Source organism: Benincasa hispida, chromosome 9, assembly GCF_027475165.1.
Source record: "Benincasa hispida cultivar pf3 chromosome 9, pf3_genome.v1.1, whole genome shotgun sequence".
Taxonomy (NCBI): domain Eukaryota; kingdom Viridiplantae; phylum Streptophyta; class Magnoliopsida; order Cucurbitales; family Cucurbitaceae; genus Benincasa; species Benincasa hispida.
Window position 1 is genome coordinate 50,430,546 of NC_143486.1, and position 19,956 is coordinate 50,450,501.

Sequence of the window (19,956 nt, forward strand, 5' to 3'; positions counted from 1 at the left end):
ATTAAAATAATTAAAGTTAAAAGTTAGTTTGAAAAAAAAAAAAAAGAAGAAGAAGAAGAGAAAGGGAATTAATCTAAAAGAAAAGGAAGAAATAGACAAAAGTGGAATTTTGGAAAAGGAAAAGGAATTTGAAGAGGAATTGATTTTTTTTTTTTAAAAAAAAAAAAGAAAAGAAAGAAAAGAAGTAAATAAATAAATAAAGAAGTAAATAAATAAAATAAAGCGAGAAATAAGAAGAAAAAGGAAAGGCGGTGATGAGTCTGAGAATGAGAGCGATTTATACCGATTCCCTCGTGCAAACCTTAATTTTCTTTGATGAAATTATAAAGGGACGTGAGGAAGAGAATTTCGAGCGTTACCGGAGTGATTGGAGCTGTGGAGGTTGAGGAATTTGAATGAAAAGTCAGGTTAAGTCTGAATTTCGGACAGTCTGAACAGGCTTCAGTGTTTTGAAGTTCTCGAGCTGTAGAAACCAAATTTGAAGCTGAAATTTTGAGGCTAGTAAGTTAAGAGGTTTACTAACATTTTTCTTGAAGGATGTTAGAGCTATTTTTGACTGAAAATTGGTTAATTAATAGGAAGACCGAGACTACACAGAATTTCGGGCGAACAGAGAAACGTGAATTTTGGAAGTGATTCGGTGTTATTCAAGCGTTTTCAAAGCTTCAAATTCTCAGGTTAGTTGGTTAATATGCTTATTGGAAAGTTTAAGCAAGAAATTTTAGGTTATATAGTTAGGGATTGATGAATTTCAAGCTGGGAAAAGTTCTGAAACTTCTCGCCGGAAAACAGGGGTATCAAGAAATATTTGACCGATTCCAGAAGATTTAGGGCGATTCAAGACTCCAAAATGTGAGGTAAGATAGTTTAGAGGATGGGTAAGATGTTTATATGAATTAATTCGAGTGGGTATGGCTGAAATGAGCGAATTTTGTCGCCGGAAGACTCACCGGAAAACTGGCCGAATTTGGAAGAAAGGTGGGCTGGAGGTTGAAGATGACTTCTGTCCGTCGTTGAGAAGCTGAAAAATCCAAATATATGGTAATTAAAGTGTTCACAAACATAAGTAGTGGTCGTTTGGTATTCATATGATATTTTAAGCATGGAATTGGAGGAAATTGGGATCCTAGATTAATTTTGAAGATGATTAAGCGGTAATTGGTTAAGTAATTCTCGATTAGGGTTAATGAGGAAATTGGGTAAAACGTAGACTAAATTAAGGTTTTAGAGAAGTTTAAGTAAAGTTAGGATATTTTAGAAATTATTTAGGGATTAAGAGAATTATGGTAAAATGTTAATTTTTTATGCAGTGTTTGGACTGGATAATCATCTAGAGGATAATCATAAGTTAATAATGTGATTTTCAGGCCAAGTTCAATTAGGAGAGGCTTATAAATCTGAAGGATCGAGCCTGAAATTGTGAGTGACTCTAAATGCTTTAAATTTTTTAAGTAAATTGTTAATTTTTATGAATGTCCAGTAATGTATGTTTATTGAAAGCTATTTATGACAACTATTCTCAAATAATTACCCGGCAACGCATCTCACATTAATGTTTATGCTATGCTTTTCAATGAACAAGAGGATGCGTTAGTATAGAAAGCTTTTGGGCAACTAAGTCATTAAGAGATAAGAATAAACAAGTTTAGTGTGAGTAGCTCAGTACTGAAGGACTAATTGAAAAGGTACTGAAGCTCAGTCTTAGATTTGAATAACTTAGTATTGAAGGACTAGATGAGAAGGTACTGAAGCTTAGTCCTAGGTTTGAATAGCTCAGTATTGAAGGACTAGATGAGAAGGTATTGAAGCTTTGTCCTAGAATTTGAATAGCTCGATATTGAAGGACATGGAGAAGGTATCCGAGCAGCTCGATACTGAAGCACACGGAGAAGGTATCTGAGCAGTAGTACCTAAGGTATGACGGTACTTAAACTAGAATCACATGAATGTAAGAAAAGTTGTTATTGGTAGTGTAAAGATCACTCCACACTTACTATGGATTGACGTTGAGGAATTGAGTAAAGGTTCTCTCTCAACTAAGGTTGCAAATTATGTTTTTAGGAAGTGAACAAAAGGGTTCCTTCCTACTTAAGTAGTAATGCAGTAAAGGATGATAAAGAATGAGCAAGAGGGCCACTCTAGACTGATAGACTAAGGCATAGTCCAGCAAAGCATAAAATAATGCTATATGATGTTGATGATGACATGAATAATAGTTGCCAAGTTTATGTTTTCAAATACAATGGTTTAAAATTTTTTATGTACATGTTTTCTTGGCTTGTTTTAGTTCTAGTATTCTGTTTTCTAGCTTTCAGTTTAAGCATGAGATTTATGTTTTTATTAAGTCACTCACTGGGCGAGTAGCTCATTCTTTCAAATGTTTTTCTTTTCCCAGATAGTGGTCATCTCCCCAGAGGTTAGTTGTCATGCTGCTCTGCCACTCAAGGACTCTAGTTAAAAGTCCAAAGTCTAAAGAGAAGTTTTAGGTGTCTATTCTGTAAATGTCTGTTCATATGTGTTGCTCATATTAGGGACTAGTAAAGTATATTGGGACCCGCTGAACTCTGTATGTGTTAATATGATGTAGTTATGTTATTGTTGATCTCTGGTGTTCTGAGGTTGTTTTTAAAGTTTCATTAGTTTGGTGAATGTTATATATATATATTCCAGGGATCTAAGCAGGTTAAGGATGTAAGTTAGACAGTAAGAGCCACAAAAGAGTTGGTAACTATTGTCGTCACATTCACTTCTAGATTAAGAAGGGTAATCTAGGAGGGGGTGTGACACTCAACGTCGCCATTTGCTACCATAGCAAGGATTTCTGTGAAACCCAGATAGCAAACGGGTGGGTTCGCAACCCTCCCACTACGTCGAGGTTCCCTCAACTCTTGATGTGGAACCGACCTACTGGATGAACTCCCATCAACAACTCTTGCTAATGTAGCAGACTCTTCAACAACTCTTATTGAAGTTTCAGTAGTTTCATTGGAAAGCTCACGCAACACGACTTTGCTTCGTGGACTGTGCTCCCTTATATGATCCTCCTCTAGAAAAGTAGTGTTTGTTGAAACAAACACTCTATTTTTCATCGGATCATAAAAATAACCCCCTCGTGTACCTTTGGGGTAGCCTACAAAGAGGCATAATCTCGACCGTGGTTCCAACTTCTTGGGATTAGCCTCAAGTACATGTGCAGGGCAACCCCAAATGCGGAAGTGATGTAAACTAGCTTTACGCCCATTCCACAACTCCAGAGGTGTTTTTGCAACACTCTTGGAGGGAACACAGTTGAGTATGTATACCGCAGTCTCAACTATGAAACCCCAAAACGAGTCCGGTAAGGAAGCGTAACTCATCATTGAGCAAACCATGTCTAACAAGGTCTTATTTCTTCTATCTGCTACACCATTCTGCTGAGGTGTACCCGACGTTGAGAGTTGGGAAACGATTCCATGTTATATCAAATAGTCCTAGAATGTCGAGTCCAAAAACTCTCCACCTCGATCCGATCGAAGTGTTTTAATCTGTCTATCTAATGCATTTTCAACTTCAACCTTGAACTCTTTGAACTTTTCAAAGGATTCAGAATTCCGTTGCAAAAGATAAACATACCCGTACCTGGAGTAATCATTAGTAAAACTGATAAAATACTGATAGCCACCTCGAGCCGCACATTCATAGGACCACAAAGGTCAAAATGCACTAACTCAATAGGCTCCTTGGCTCTATAACCTTGTCTAGTAAAAGGTCGTTTATTCATCTTACCCTCAAGGCAAGATTCGCACACTAGTAAAGAATTTTCTTTTAACTCACTTAGAAGTTCATTCTTCACCAATTTCTCAATCTTATTGAGATTGATGTCCCTAAACAAAGATGCCAAAGTTGGGAATTTTCTTTTGGAGAAATCCGTCGACGTTTTGATTGAGTTACAACAGTTCTGAACAATTCAGTATTATGGAGGGAATTAATGGCTAACGGCCTTAGCACATATAAATTCGATTCCAGATTTGCTGTGCAAATAAAAACACCATCTTTATGAATAAACACTTTATCCACATTAAAAGAGATAGCATATTTACATTGCAATAAACACTTTATAGAAATGAGGTTCCTCTTTAGTTCAGGAACAATATATACATCATTTAAAATAAGAAATCTATTCTGTAAAGCTAACTGGAGTCCTTCCACTGCCACAGATGAGACGACGTGCCCGGTGCCTACTCGCATCGTCATCTCACCAGCCTCCAGCTGTCGCCAAGATCTAATCCCCTGAAAAGAAGAATACACATGGTTAGTGGTGCCCGAATCAATTATCCAGGCAAAATCATCATTCTCCACTAAATAAGTTTCAAGAATAAGTAAATCACATTTACCTTTATCTGCCTTGGCCGTAGCCTTGGTTGCTTTCTTCTCTTTCAGATACCGAGGACAGTTTCTCTTCCAGTGTTCATTTTGATTACAGTGGAAACACTTTCCCTTAGCAACCTGTGGACGCCTCCTTGGGGCGACAGGCGGTGGGTTAGCAGGTGCCTTCCCTTTTCCCTTACTACCCTTCTTCTTCTTCCCCTTTGCAGAGTTAGAAGTAGAAGGTGCAGACTTCGTTCCTGAGGTCGAACCTTTATGGAACGTCTTGGAGGATGAAGCAACATTTGCCTCACCCTTCTGCCTCTCCTTACTTTTCAGTAAAGATTGGTAGGTCTGCAACTTGTTAAGGAGAGTTGTAAGGTTATATTTCACTTTGTTAAGAATCACATTGCTAACAAAGTGCAGGAAACTCTCCGGCAAAGAATACAGGATGATGCTAACCTGGCTACCCTCATCGATGGTAGACCCATTCAACTCCACCACATTAAATTGGACCATCATGTTAAGCACATGTTCACGAACAGAGGTGCCTTCTTCTATTTTGGAGTTGAATATGTATTTAAGAGTCTCATGCATAAGCTGTTCAGACGGTTATCCAAACATCCCCCGCAGGGACTCCATGATCTCACGCACTGAGACCATAGGCTCATGTTTCTTGGCCAAGACTTCAGAAAGTCTTGTCAAGATGTAGGCTCGGGCCTTCTTATTCGCCCTTTTCCATTGCTTCTATGCCTCTCGAATATTTCGAGCGACATTTGGAGCTGGAATAGTTGGACAAGCCTCTGTGAGAGCGAACATGAGGTCCTTGATGATCAGGATCGTCGTGATTATTTGTTTCTATGTTGCAAAATTATCGCCAGTAAGTTTTTCGGCCCTTAGCAATGCTAACGTGACTGTTGCCATTTTGAAATTGTTGTTAAAAATACGAACAAAACTATTTTGTTAAACCACTTTTAAACCAATCAGTTTTGCAAACAGTTTCAAGTACCCTAAGATATAGACTTCTATTTTGCAATGATGCCCCAGTGAGGCAGGACAAACGTCACTGGTGGGGTGATTAGTTGCCCCTTCGCTAAGATGAGACATTTTCAATCATTAGGCAGAACCAACTCTTGGAACTGAACCTAATAGCCACCATTGTTTGGTCCAAAATCGTTAACCTTTAACTATTCCGCATAAGTGTAACCCCTCGCTTTCGGTGCCAGAGTCCCACCTTAATGAGCCCATCATAGGGAAGAAGTTGATTAGGACAAGAGACTAAGTAACCTTATCCTCTTACAGAAGATCAAATAAAGAAACGTGCAAAACTGCCATCCTTTAGGGGGACACTCCCAGAGTGTCTCGAGGCGATGTGCAGTAACTTTATTCAACCTAACAAGAGAGACTGAGGAATATGCTGTCACACTTCCCACTCCCACTTACTATGAACACTTTCTTCATCCACCTTGATATTGACCTACCTAAACACCATCCGTTAAGGGAATACACCAAAGGTGTCGCGAAGCCGAGGGTAGATCTCACGGTGTGGACTATTTAGGAGAAACGTGAAAGGTTTAAGTGAAGCATCTTATTCCCCAAGTACCTCCCACTGAATGTTCTACCTAGGCATTCATTAACCTAGACAATCCAGCTACTGATTTTAGTCTAAGTCGTCTTTTTAAACTCTGCTCATAAACAACGTTTGTCTATGAAATATGAGCAAGTTCAAGTAGTCACATTTAAACATTTTAATGGACTGTCCTTAACTTGCATGCATGCATCAAATCTATCTAATTCACCTTTCCAGGTAAGTTTCCAGGTAGGGGTGTTACGTTTCTGTCAACTTAAATACCTCAGCCTAGACAGAACCCGCCTTAGACAAAAGATCTCTTATAGATAGACTTGCTACACTTTAACCTTTTATTAGCCAATCTAATCCTATTAAACTGATTAAAAGATTAAAGCCTTAGAGTTGCTAATCGTATTAGAACCTTGATCTTAGGTCTATGGGCTCCAAGTTTTAAACACTTTAAAACCATGAATTAAACCTAAGTGAGCATGCATGTCTTTCTTATATCTTTTAGTTCTAATTTCTCTTTAACTTTTAAAAAGAAACAACTAAAAATATTGCGCATAACGAGGTGTTTATAACATTTATAAAGTAACCTATGTGTCATGCTTCATGAAATTTTCGGTCATTACCATATATAACTTTTATATAACAGGTAACAACCAAGCAAACATGCTATCATTCACCCTTATACTATAACAATTATAATATAAAGATGATGCATGTCAATGCTTCTTATGCATGCATAAATATAACTCTTATATTATATGATGCATGAGCATGCTCTTACATAATTAAAATCATGCTTCTCTAAATTATAATAATTACAATAAAGAGATGATGTATGACCATTGCATAACCTAAGGTGGGATTTACTATATGTGCATACCATATGACATATAAAAAACATACATCTCATGTAATAAATAAAGGATTAATGGATCGGGATGAGCCTTTACAAAAAATCGGAATGAAATAACCCTATCTAGTACATTTTTCATCGAGAAATCGACTCACAGGAGAATCGGGTCTTGAACCGCCAGGAGATGTCCATCGTGTAGTAAATGCCATAGGTAGACGATCATTCAGCATTGATGCGCGGAAATTGGAAGTCAATTTTACTCGACGACCAACTTCCTTTGGACGCATTATGTGATGCATGTTCCTAAAATAAGCGTTGATAGTCATGTGTCGATGGTCATGCGTTGGAATGAAAATTGCGTTAACGAATGTATGTGATGACCATGCGTCCTACCACAAGTTTTCTTGTTTTTCTGCCAAGTATAACATGAATGCAAGTTTCTTGGGTAATCCGAGGTCGAACACAGGGACTTGTAACTATATGTTTGTGGTGATTGTGCATGCAGCGGTATAAATAAAAGAATGGAGGGGATATTGCTACGTTAATCCTACTCCTACTCCTATCTATCAGACAACGCAATGAGAATATGCATGAAAGGTAGAGATGCGACAAACCCTGACATGAAATAAATGAATGGGAAAATGGGTAAAATGCGGAGATGTTTTCATTGCAACCCTTAAGAGTGACCACAAGGGAACCTTAGTCAGATCAAACTAATGCGATCATGCAACACTCATACAATAGTAAACCACCTTTCGGTGCGAATGCTACGGTTTCTAAGGCTAGAATGCATGCGATGTATGTGTAGAGGTGTCTATAGCGCCTACACATAAGCCTCTAATTCTTGTCTATGCGATGATACACAGAATAGGTGACCACATATCACCATTCCTATTCCTAGGGTGCATATGATACAGTGTTGACAAACAGAGCTTATTTCTAAGTTCCTATCTCTCGCTTATGTTGATCTAATCTCACTCTCTCAAGCCTAGATTCTGACCTGACCTTCCCAAGCCTAGATCCTGTTCTTAAACTACCCTCCTGAGTATCCCTAATGGACGAATGAAGCATGCATAATACAAGACAATTGCATAAACTTTGCTGACCTATGGTTGCTACCATCCCTAGTGAACAATGCATACCTTGCTTAATGTGTTCAACCACTTCTCGGGCAGTTGATTGTTGCTAACTTCACATATAGGCAAGCAATGCATTAGCCCATAGACAGGCGTTGCAGCAGCTTCACACTAAGCAAATAAGATTACTCACATACTCGCACAACTCACACCTCTCGGTGGGTTGCTACATGCTTCATATTCCTAATCCACATGACTAAGGATGCAATACCCAAGCAATCTCACTAAGTGTTGTAATGAAATAAAAGTAAAGATGTTAAGCAAGAAGATGGAGATGGAGTCGAAGGAATAGATAAATGCATTGAAAAAAACATTGTATTAATTTCTTAATTCAAAATGTCATACATTACAATATAGGAAAAGAAAGGAAAAAGAAATGATCGGTTGGAAGCAAAGATTTGCTTTTAGCGGATGTGCGTCTGCCGGTGGTGCTGTGGATGGGTGGAGGAGCTGACTCTCTCGAGTTCTAGCTTCGGTCGAAGGCTCCGGTTGTCACTCGGAATGGATGAAGGAGGTGAAAAACTCTCAGCGTCTTCTCACGCATTTTTTCTGGATCACAAGGATCCGCCCCAGACGAACCTCAAGTGAAAACCTTGGATTCGATGAATTTGAGCTCATCGGCTTTTATTTATAGAGTTTGGATCACCGACAATATTAATTGAACTACTCTGAGTCTGACGTTTGGCGCTTTAGTCCTTTCTGAACCTCTGCCACCAATGGCGTGGTAGGTAAAATTTCAGCATCAGATTTGGATTTTCTCGAGGTAGATGCGTTGATGCGTTCATTCCACCAACTTTGTGTTGATCCCATTAGAATGCGTTGTCGCGTAGCCGCAGTCATTCAATGGCCGCATTTACTTAACACCGCAACTCTACATGATGACCGCAATTTCTTGACGAGCACATTTCCCATGCGATGGACGCATACGGCTAATTACCGCAACATCCATGCGTTGATTGATGCGTTTGCCTTGCAATGGAGTGTTTCTCTGCATGCGGTCGTCTATGCGATGGTCCAGTTTCCGCGTTTGCGTTCATTTCCTGCATTGGCTACAAAAATAGAACATTGAACGCATAATTAACGCAAAGTAATGGGTTAGCTGAGATTCGATATGCAAACTCTTTTTCTTATGAATTCCTAGCATGATCGACGCATATTCTACTTAACAACCTTCATAATTCTAAGAAAAAGGCCTAAGATGACATGCACTAGATGATCAAAGCATAATTAAACGATTGCGTAGGCGACGATGAGGCTGCGAAGCCTGATCGTCTATGCGATTGCGTAGCGCGATGATAGGTAAATGATTTACCTTGTGTTATAAGCGATCATTTAGTCAGTTACTAAGCGATGAAGCTTCTGACCTAAATGATCGTCCAGCGCACACGCGTTAAACGATTCACGAGCATCTCTTCGTCTATACGACTCGATACTCAACGATCACGTACTCGATCATCAAAACGATACGATCAACTCTTGATCGCATTCCCCATCGTTTAACTGATGCATTCAACAGCGATTGCATACTCCATTGTCTTTACGATGCGATCAACAGCGATCGCGTACGACATCTTCTGCACGATGTGATTAACCCTAGATCGCCTCCTTCTTCGAAGAACCGCAACACTTGCACAGATCTACTTCTTCGAATGACTCATAACTTCAAAAAAACTTTGAATACAGACTTGATAACGATTATTAATGCCCAAAAACAGAGGGGCCTTTACAAACAATCGCAAATGTAAAAGGATTTAAATCAAATTGAGGCTACCATCCATGAAAACATCCATTAATCCCGCACATCCACAGCAAATTTAACCATTAAACAGTGTAGAAATACATCCACCATGAACGTAAATGTCATTTTGTTGCAACATATGAAATCGGAGTATCAGAACCTGGCTCTGATACCAATTGAAGGATCTCTTACGAAAGAGTTCCATGAGCATGTTTAGATCGCTTCGATCTCATCGTGACCGAAATATGCAATATACATTCAAGCGTACAGTCATGCAAACAAACAGTAATTATCGGAATGCTAAAATAACAAGGGAATGAGTTTCCATACCAGTTGAAGACGTTTTTCAAACTTCGGAACTCAACGCAGCGGAATCCGCCACCCGATCAACCAACGGCCAGCAGCAGCGTTGACTATAGCAGTATGAACAACTGCATGAACATGAACGCCGCAGGGACTACACCACCAGTAAAGAGCCCCGGGTATTCTCGGCATGAGAACCCAAAGCGTGGTCTTTGGTGAATTTGGTAGAGAAAAGAGGACGAACGGATTGTGTGGGCGATAAGCAAATGGGAGGGAAAAAGGCACAATCACATAGCACGATGCTTATCATTTAAGAGACACTACACGTTCGTGTAGGTTTTACTGAATGATCGTTTAGGAAATGGTTTACGATCGTTTAGCAAACTCGGCACACTATGCGATCGTTTAGGGAAGCTATCCGATCGTATAGAAATTAGAGTGACTATCGTATAGGCTCTCGATTTACTTAAGCGATCGTTTAAGATTTACCAGCGCGCTTTCTTGATTTCTTTTTGGACGGGCGATTGAACGTACGATTCAAAATGAAACAATTTCATTTTTATTTCATCAGTTACAATAACCGACACAATCCCACTAACCCACGTCCGAACGTGATCAATTGGCTTAATTAGCATATAATTAACCAATTAATTAGTAATAAATATAATCATATTATATTTTTATCCTATAGTTTCATATCACATATCTACTATAGTATTTTCTCCTCTAATTGATATAAATCATATTTATATCTAATTTCCTCCAAAATAATGTATATCATACATTTAGCCAATCATATCATATATAATTAACCAATCCAATTATATCATATATAATCGAACTTCCTCTTGTCAATTTGAACATTTTAAATTAACCCAAACACTAGTTCTCGACTTTATCTAAGTTACCCAGGGGACCTAATGGATCTGTGGCTCGAAGCTCCAATGGTTCGTGAATAGCTGACTAAATTATTTAGCCATGAGATCCACCATAATTGTCAGGCATTCCACTAAAGACCAATAGCTGAACTCTTATTACCACAGATATATTTCTATGTCTATCAGATATAACCAATCATGAGTACGATGACCCTTCACAGATGCTTGTAAGTACAGCTGGGCCAAATTACCGTTTTGCCCCTGTAGTTACATTTCACTCCTTAAGTACCACTGATTCATCTAATGAACAATACAACATAGTCCAACTATGTGTGAACACCTCTCGGGCTAAGAGATGGTGTGTGGCGCCACATCGTTCAGGCCCCGAAATCAGCCCTTAAGAGAGCTATCTATCTACTTACCTCTACCTCGGGGAATGAGTGAATTCTATCTTGTGTAGCTGAGTTCCTAGCTCCCAAATCAGACGAATCTCTAAAATGGTAGGTTTGAATCGACGACCTGGCCACTCGCACACATACAAATCAAAGGATCGCCCTCAATGGAAAGAGTTCCCAACTCACTCAAGATTGAGGTCATGTTACCTATGGTCATCCTAGTGAAGTGAAGTCTCTGTGTAGAACGGTATTATACAACGAGACGTCAACACTTCGTGTTCATGTCTTATACAAACTCTTTGTATAGGACGCCCCCACTCGCATGTCCCCAACACAAATGATCAGAATCAGACCATCTGTGATAAGTCATAACACTTGTGACCATTCCACAAAGCGGGCCGTGTCCCGTAACGTTACCAGGATAAGGTTTCCCTCCTATATCCATATACTACAAACCATTTTGGTTATCACTCAAGACATGATCCACTTGTATGTCACCACATACATGCTTGACTCACATACAGACAACCAAGGATTTTATGTTTATTGGTTTGTGGTAAAGCAAATAAAACAAGCAACTGAGCAAAATACAAGATATGAAGTAAATATCATATATTACACAACACAAACATTCGTACAAACTGTTTACAAACTACAGGACACGAGACTTTAGGGCATTAACCCTAACAGGAACAACTTCCAAATCTGAAAGGAACTTCCTCAATCAAACAGCCTCTTTAGTTGCTTCACAAGCTCTACGTATTCGACTTCCATAGTGGAGTCCATGATGCATCCTTGCTTGATGCTTCGCCAGACTACAACCCTTCCATTCAGAGTAAACATTGACCTTGATGTCAATTTGCGAGAATCTCTATTGGTCTGAAAGTTAAAGTTCGTGTATCTTGTAAGGATCAGATCCTTATCTCCGTACACAAGTATGTAGTCCCTCGTTCTCCGAAGATACTTGAGGATCGTCTTGACCGCCGTCCAGTGATCAAATCCTGGATTAGACTGATACCGATTGACATTCCTTACTGTATAGTAAATGTCGGGTCGAGTACACAACATTGCATACATTAAGCTTCCTACAGCAAAAGCATAGGGAAGCCGTCTCATCTCCTCAATTTCTTGAGGTGTCTTAGGACATTGATCCTTAAACAAAATGATTCCATGCCTGAAGGGTAACAAACCCCTATTGGAATCCTGCATCCTATACCTAATCAACATTTGATCAATGTACGATGTCTGAGACAGGGCTAACTGTTTGTTCTTGCGATCCCGAATAATCTGGATCTCTAGAACATATTGTGCCTCACCCAAATCTTTCATTTGAAAATGGGCAGCTAGCCAACTTTTAATGTCAGTTAGATACTTTACATGCCCAATGAGTAGAATATCATCTACATACAGTACCAAGAAAGCTACTTAGCTATTGATGATCTTCTTATAAACATAAGGCTCGTCAACGTTCTGGTCAAAGCCAAACGACTTGACAGCAGTGTCAAATCTGAGGTTCCAAGATCTATATGCTTGTTTCAGCCCATAAATGGACCTATTAAGCTTGCAAACTCTTTGCTCTTGATTTGGAACTACGAACCCCTCTAGTTGAGTCATACAGATGGTCTTCTCAAGATTATCATTAAGAAAGGCAGTCTTGACGCCCATTTTCCATATTTCATAATCATAAAATGTGGCTATGGACAGGAGAATCCTGATAGACTTCAGCATGATAATAGATGAGAAAGTTTCCTCATAGTCAACTTCCTCAACCTGGGTATATCCCTTTGCCACGAGTCTAGCCTTAAAGGTTTGCACCTTTCCATCTACACCTCTCTTTTGCTTATAGATCCACTTACACCCAATAGGTCTTATCCCATCAGGTGGATCAACAAGCTCCCAGACGTTATTGAAGTACATAGACTCCATTTCTTGGTTCATGGCCTTAACCCATTCATCTTTGTCAACATCCTCCATTGCTTTCTTAAAAGACAATGGATCCTCGACCCCATCATTCGTAATGACATTATGAACTTCAGTCAAACCCATGTAGCGATTCAGTGGGTTCATAATCCTCCCATTACTTCGAGGCAGTCTCAATTCTTGAGTTGGTTGACTAGACGTCCCGACCTCAACAACTCTTGTTGATCTGTCGGCTTGTTTAATAACTCTTGTAGAACTCTCAACAGTCTCAGTCTCACTAGAAATCTCACGTAAAACGAGCTTACTTCGTGGCTTATGGTCCCTCATGTGATCTTCTTCCAAGAAGATAACATTTGTGGAAACAAACACTTTTTTCTCACTCGGATCATAGAAGTATCCACCTCTCGTTTCCTTGGGGTAGCCTACAAAGAGGCAAACCTTCGAACACGGTTCCAACTTCTTTGGGTTAGTCGCTAGCACATGTGCCGAACAACCCCAGATCCTGAAGTGGCGTAAACTACCTTTACGGTCGTTCCATAACTCAAAATGTGTTTTAGAAACATTTTTTGAGGGAACATTGTTCAGGATATAACATACAATCTCCACTGCATAACCTCAAAAAGAGTCTGGAAGATGAGCATAACTCATCATAGACCGAACCATGTCCAACAAGGTTTTGTTTCTCTTTTCTGATACACCATTATGCTGAGGTTTACCAAGAGCCGAAAGTTGGGACGCAATCCCATGTTCTATCATATAGTTCTGGAATTGGAGGTCCATATACTCTCCACCACGATCAGATCGTAGTGTTTTTTTATCTTTTTACTTAACAAGTTTTCAACTTCAGCCTTATACTTCTTGAACTTGTCAAGGGCTTCAGACTTACATTGCATTAGGAAAAGATACCCAAACCTTGAATAATCATCTATGAAAGAGGTGAAATATTCATACCCACTTCGAGCTCTAACATTCATCGGACCACAGAGTTCTGAATGTACAAGCTTCAAGGCTTTCTTGGCTTTGTAACATTTTCCAGTAAAAGGTTGTTTGGTCATCTTGCCTTCAAGGCATGATTCACATACCGGCAAGGAGTTTTCTTCTAAACTCTTTAGAAGTCCACTTTTCACCAACTTTTCAATCCTATTGAAGTTGATGTGACCTAACCTAAGATGCCAAAGATGGGCATTTTCCTTTGGAGAAACCTTTGGTCTTTTAGCTATTGTTGTCGTACTGAACATTTAAGCGTTTAAGGCTTTTATGACTAACGGCCTTAGTACATATAAGTTATTTTCCATTGAACCATAACCAATCTCCATTCCATTCTTAAAAATAAACACTTTATTCTTAGAAAAGGAGACGGTGTAGCCTTGTTCAATGAGACAAGAATCCGAGATTAAATTCCTTTAATATGAGGAACTACAAAAACATTATCCAGTAACAAATAATGTTTCTTGTCAACAAATAACTTCAACCTGCTTACAGCAACAGCTGAAACAACCTCACCAGTACAGACTCGAAGAGTCATCTCTCCCTGTGGCAACGTTTGCCAGGAACTGAATCCTTGGTAAGAGGAACTGACATGATTGGTAGCACCTAAATCAAAGATCCAAGCAGAATCATCATTCTCTACCAGACATGTCTCCAAGATTAATAAATCATATTTACTGTCTTGTCTCCTCTTTTGGAGAGTAGTGGGATCAATGTTGTTTGCCACAAAATTTGTTTCGCACAATTCTTTCCACTGTAAGTAATCAGTCATTTTAAAAGCTTTAGACGGAAATACTAACGAGTTGCTGAAAAGAAAAACACATTGACCTACGTTAGGTTTTAAGCAAATATCTGTTGTAAAACAAAACAACATCCAATAAGGTTTTAGCAAAACTAACATGAACCCCGTGTGACATCTAGTTTCACAATGATGTTTCAAAGGTTTAGGATAAATGCCGCCGAAGGGAAGTCAGTTATCTCTCCTTTGAGTTGAGAAGTTGTCAACCAGTCATTAATACCAGAACAACTCTTGCTCCTATAACGAATAGCCATCATTGATTTGGCCAAGAGATCATTAATTTACTTAACAATCTCTCGTAAGTGTGACCCGCCATTTTAAGCCCTAGAGGTCTGTCCCAAAAGGTCAATCCGAAGGGAAAAAATTCGATTGGGGCAAAACCTAAATCGACCCTATCCATTTCTGGAGTTCACCTTGATATTGATCGACTGCACAAAATCCATCCGAAGGGGGACAAATCAAAGGCGACATGAGGGCGTACAGAATGATCTCACGATGTGAACCAATGACAAAGACCATAGGACGTGTTGACACACACCCTTCACTCACTTACTATAAACACTCTCTCCGTCAACCTTGATATTGACTTATGCAAACACCATCCAAAGGGGGATGCATCCTGGGCACCACAAGGCCAAGCATGAATTTCACGGTGTGAACATACAGGGAGAAACGTGAGTGGAATCATAGACATATCTGATACGCCTCTTTCTCCCACTGAGTATTTTATAACCTAGGGTTTAGCTTACTTAGAAAAAACACGACTAAGGATTTTAACTAAGTGACTTTTAGGTTTTCCCAAGAGTAACATTTACCTTAGATAGTGGAATAACTTTTGATCATCATCCATTAAACTCTTTAACGGAGTCTTTGACCAAATCGTCATATGCTTGTTGAAAATCTATTTAATTCACCTTTCCAAGTAGGTTCCCAGGTAGGGGTGTTACGTTTCTGTCAACTTAAAACCCCAGCCTAGCCAGAACCTACCTTAGACAAAAGGTCCCTTATAGATAGGTTTATAACAAATTTAATCTTTTATTCCAACCAATTTAATTCTATTAAACCGATTTTAAAAGATTAATCTAGGTCTAAACTCTTTAGAACCATTTGACTTAGGTCTATCTCAATCCAATTTTAAAAACCTTTTAAAAACTTTAGTTCACCCTAAGTCCACATGCAACTCTTAATTAATTATCCAAAACCACTACGATCGTTTACCTCCAGCGCCTACGCGATATGGTAAACGATTTACCTCATCGCTTAACATTAGTTAAACGACCGTTTAGAAAATACTATACGATCATCTAGAAAAATATAAACGATTGTTTAGTTAAATCCCAATGATTGTTTACCTGAGGCTACACGATCCGACCAACGCTTGGTCTTCTTCTTCGTTGAGATCCGCATCACCATGCGTCGAAGCTTCTTCACGAACGACTCGATGAACTCAAAATTTTTGAATTACAGACTCGATTGCAAAGTTAATTTCACCCAAAAACATAGGGGGCCTTACAATTAACACTTTGTAATACCAAAAGCTTTAATAAAAGGCAATTTAAACCCGAAACATTCATCAATTCATCCACAAATGCAGAAAATGGTTAACCACAAATGCAAAAACTCATCGCGACTGTAAAATGCGTTTAATTTAGAGTTGTAATTTGGAATATCAGCGAACCTGGCTTTGATACCAATTGAAGGAAATCGGATTCGAGATTTCCATGAGCAGCGAAAATAAGATTATTCTAAATCACAATCATGAATGAACATTAAATTTACAGTCGACTACAAAACAAGCGGTTATACAATTCATAATGAAATTACAGCATGAAAACTCAAATGCACAAAGAGAAAACTCTAAGAACATTTGAAGATGCGCCTCCACGCTTCTTTGCGCACGACCGCTCGAACAACAGCAACCTCGAATGCTCGATCTACACGATCGCAACACAACACGAACACTTGACGCTCGTCCTCAATGATCGCCTCGGCCACGAACTCCTCAACAACAGCACGAACGGCCTCCACAGAACCTCGATGGTGTCGAGTTGAGTATGACACCACCAACAAGGCGACCTTAGTATTCTCGATGTGAAAATCCAAAGGGTGGGCTCTGTTTGGACTTGGAATGAGGCAGACGAAGGAGGAAATACTGATCGTGTACACGACTGGGCAAGTGGGAGATGGCGAAGACCTATCGTATAGGTCGATACCCAATCGTTTAGCTAAAGCTAAGCGATCATCTAGCAAATGCTATGCGATCGTTTAGCTCATCTTTAGCTCGGTTTGTCGCCTACAGACACTACACGATCGTTTACTTTGGGTAAGCGATCGTCTAGCAAAACTATGCGGTCGTTAGGTAAATATTGTACGATCGTTTAGCTCGCCACTGCACAATCGTTTAGCTCGTTCTAGCCGTCGTTTAGTAAATCTGTATTTACTTGACGACTCCGTGAGATTCTTTTTTCACTGAGAGAGAAATCTCCAAAACTTTTTATAAAAACTTTTCAGCAGTTTATAAATCTTACTAAAAGTAGGAAAACCATTTTCCTTTTATCTCACAGTTACCATGAAAATCTAATAACCACCCACTCAATTGGTTATTAAAGAAAAAGAACTAATTATCCAATAATTAATATTATTATAAATATAAATGATAACCAACTGATCATACTATATTTATAACCTATAGTTTTAATATTTCATCTCATGAAACATATAAACCATAGTTCTTTTTCTATTCCATGGTACTTAATGTAATTCTCATTTACATCAATCCTCCACTAGATGTATCTCATACATCAAACTAATTATGTCATATATAATCAAAATACCTCTTGTCAATTTGAACATTTCAAATCAACACCAAGAACTGATCCTCAACTGAATCCATTGAGCTACCAAGGGGACCTCATGGACCTATAGCTCAAAGCTCCAACGATACATGAGTAACTGACTAAACTCTTTAGTCACGGGATCCACCATCTGTTAACTGCCAGACACTCCACTAAAGACCGACAGCTAAACTCTCCTTACCACAGATATATTATGTGTCCATCTTAACCAATAAGCAGTTGACAACCCTTCACAGATCGCTTGTAAGTATAGTTGGGCCAATGACCATTATGCCCCTGTAGTTACATCTGTCTCCTTAAGTACCACCGATCCCTCTAATGAATATAAGTTATAGTCCTACTATGACTGAGTCTTCTCTTCCAAAGAGAAGTTGTGGCCACTATGTTCAAGCCCCAGAATCAACCCTTAAGGGAGCAATCTCTCTACTTATCCCTGCTTCGGGAAAAGAGTGAATTTCGTCTTGTGGATTGAGTTCCCAGCTCCCAGATCAGACAAGTCCCCAAAAAGGTAGGCATGTTAAGTTGGCAATCTAGCCACTCTCACCCATACTAATCAAAGGACCGCCTTCAAAGGCAGGAGTTTCCAAAACAATAAGGATTGAGGTCGTGTCACCTATGGTCGTTTAGGAGAGATGCAAGTCTTTAGTATCAACAACGTTATATATAAAGTCTAGTCATTTCGTGGTCCAAGTCTTATACAAACTCTTTGTATAGACACCCCCGCTCGCACGTCTCCATATAAATGGTCAGGATCTACCATCTGTAGTAGTTTACAACACTTGCAAACCTCTATAAAGCGGGCCGTATCCGTAGTGTCACAAGGATTAGGTATCCCACCTTAATCCTTATACTATAGACCTATTTAGGTTATCACTTAAGGCATGATCCACTTGTATATCACATATACATGCCTAAGTTCACATAAGATAACCAAGGAACTTTGTTTATTGGATATGAGTAAATGCTAGAATTAAATAACACTTATTTTATTCATTAAACAATGTGTATGTTTACAAAACAACGAGACTTCGGGAGAATTAGGACCCTAATCCCAACAAAGATATCTCACATGGAAGTAATTTCTCATCTCATTCTTTTTTTTTCAGTGAGGCTATAATCAAATGTAATGTATACGAGTATGTAAAACATGCATTCATATCTTCCTGTTAGAAGTGCAGGAAGTTACTTCGCTTTGGAGGTCACATCCGTTCCTTCTCCTAGAGTGCGTTATTCGATACATTATGCAAAAACATATGGGCTCCCGTATACTCTTGGAAGAGTACCTCCTAATGATTTACAACTGAAAGATTCAGAAATCTCACAGAAGCATGCCTTGATAAAATGGAATCTAAATGTAAATATTGTTATAGTGGTTCATCACCAAATTACAATCTACATTTATGTTTGTATTACTTGTGTGTTGTTCTACTTATTACTAAACTATTAATTTGTATGCAAATATGAAATGGGAGCTTGTGAACCTTAGTAGCTTAAATGCGACCTTATTAAATTCTCAACCAATCAACAATCTTGATTCTGGAAGTAGACATTGGGATTTATCCAGTTGAGCTTGTGAGTAGAGACATTATAACTCTTGGTACAACCTCCAAAGTGTATGTAAGTTGACTTGCCCCTGTATATGTTACTTCATATAGTAGTTTCTCACTATAGTAGTAACCATCTTGTGTTGGCTTAGTGGTGGGATTAGAAAATTGTAAGGTCATATTTTTCTAGTGGTGATGTTGTAATCGTGAAGCCTCTTGTAAATATCTTAAGTTTCTCAACACCAAATGTTGGAATCAGGTAGTTGTTATGTGAAATTAGTTGAGATGCACAAAGAAGAGAATACAATCTAGATTATAGAAGAAAAATGTCATTGTTGTAGTATATGGAGCTATCAGTTTCTATCACAACGCTAAAAAGATTAATATTTTTTGAATATTTTATATTTTACCTCCGTGATAGGTTGATATTACATCTCAGATTGAGAACCATATTCCTTTTGGAGTTGGTTTGGATTAAGATTCAATAGCTTTACGTTGAGGTGGAAAGAAGCTTGCCATGGAAAAACCATATATTTTTTAAAATTCAAAGATAAAAATGTAATTTCTCAAATTGAAAGAATTTTAGAAGTATTTTATATAATTTAACCAATTTTTTCTTTACGTA

General features: G+C 38.7%; 1 long non-coding RNA gene across 4 annotated transcripts; it reads left to right on the top strand.

Annotated features, from left to right (window-relative positions):
• The first annotated feature begins 217 nt into the window (after window positions 1-217).
• LOC150033882 (uncharacterized) lies at window positions 218-19,308 on the top strand. Of its 4 annotated transcripts, XR_016531759.1 has the most exons (7): window positions 218-501; window positions 579-677; window positions 793-857; window positions 1,368-1,419; window positions 4,197-4,290; window positions 4,395-4,526; window positions 18,966-19,308. It is a non-coding gene; the product is annotated as an uncharacterized LOC150033882 (long non-coding RNA). The 4 variants fall into 4 exon arrangements; XR_016531760.1 differs by lacking the exon at window positions 4,395-4,526 and having other exon boundaries at window positions 221-501; XR_016531761.1 differs by lacking the exons at window positions 4,197-4,290; window positions 4,395-4,526 and having other exon boundaries at window positions 224-501.
• The last annotated feature ends 648 nt before the right edge of the window (window positions 19,309-19,956 follow it).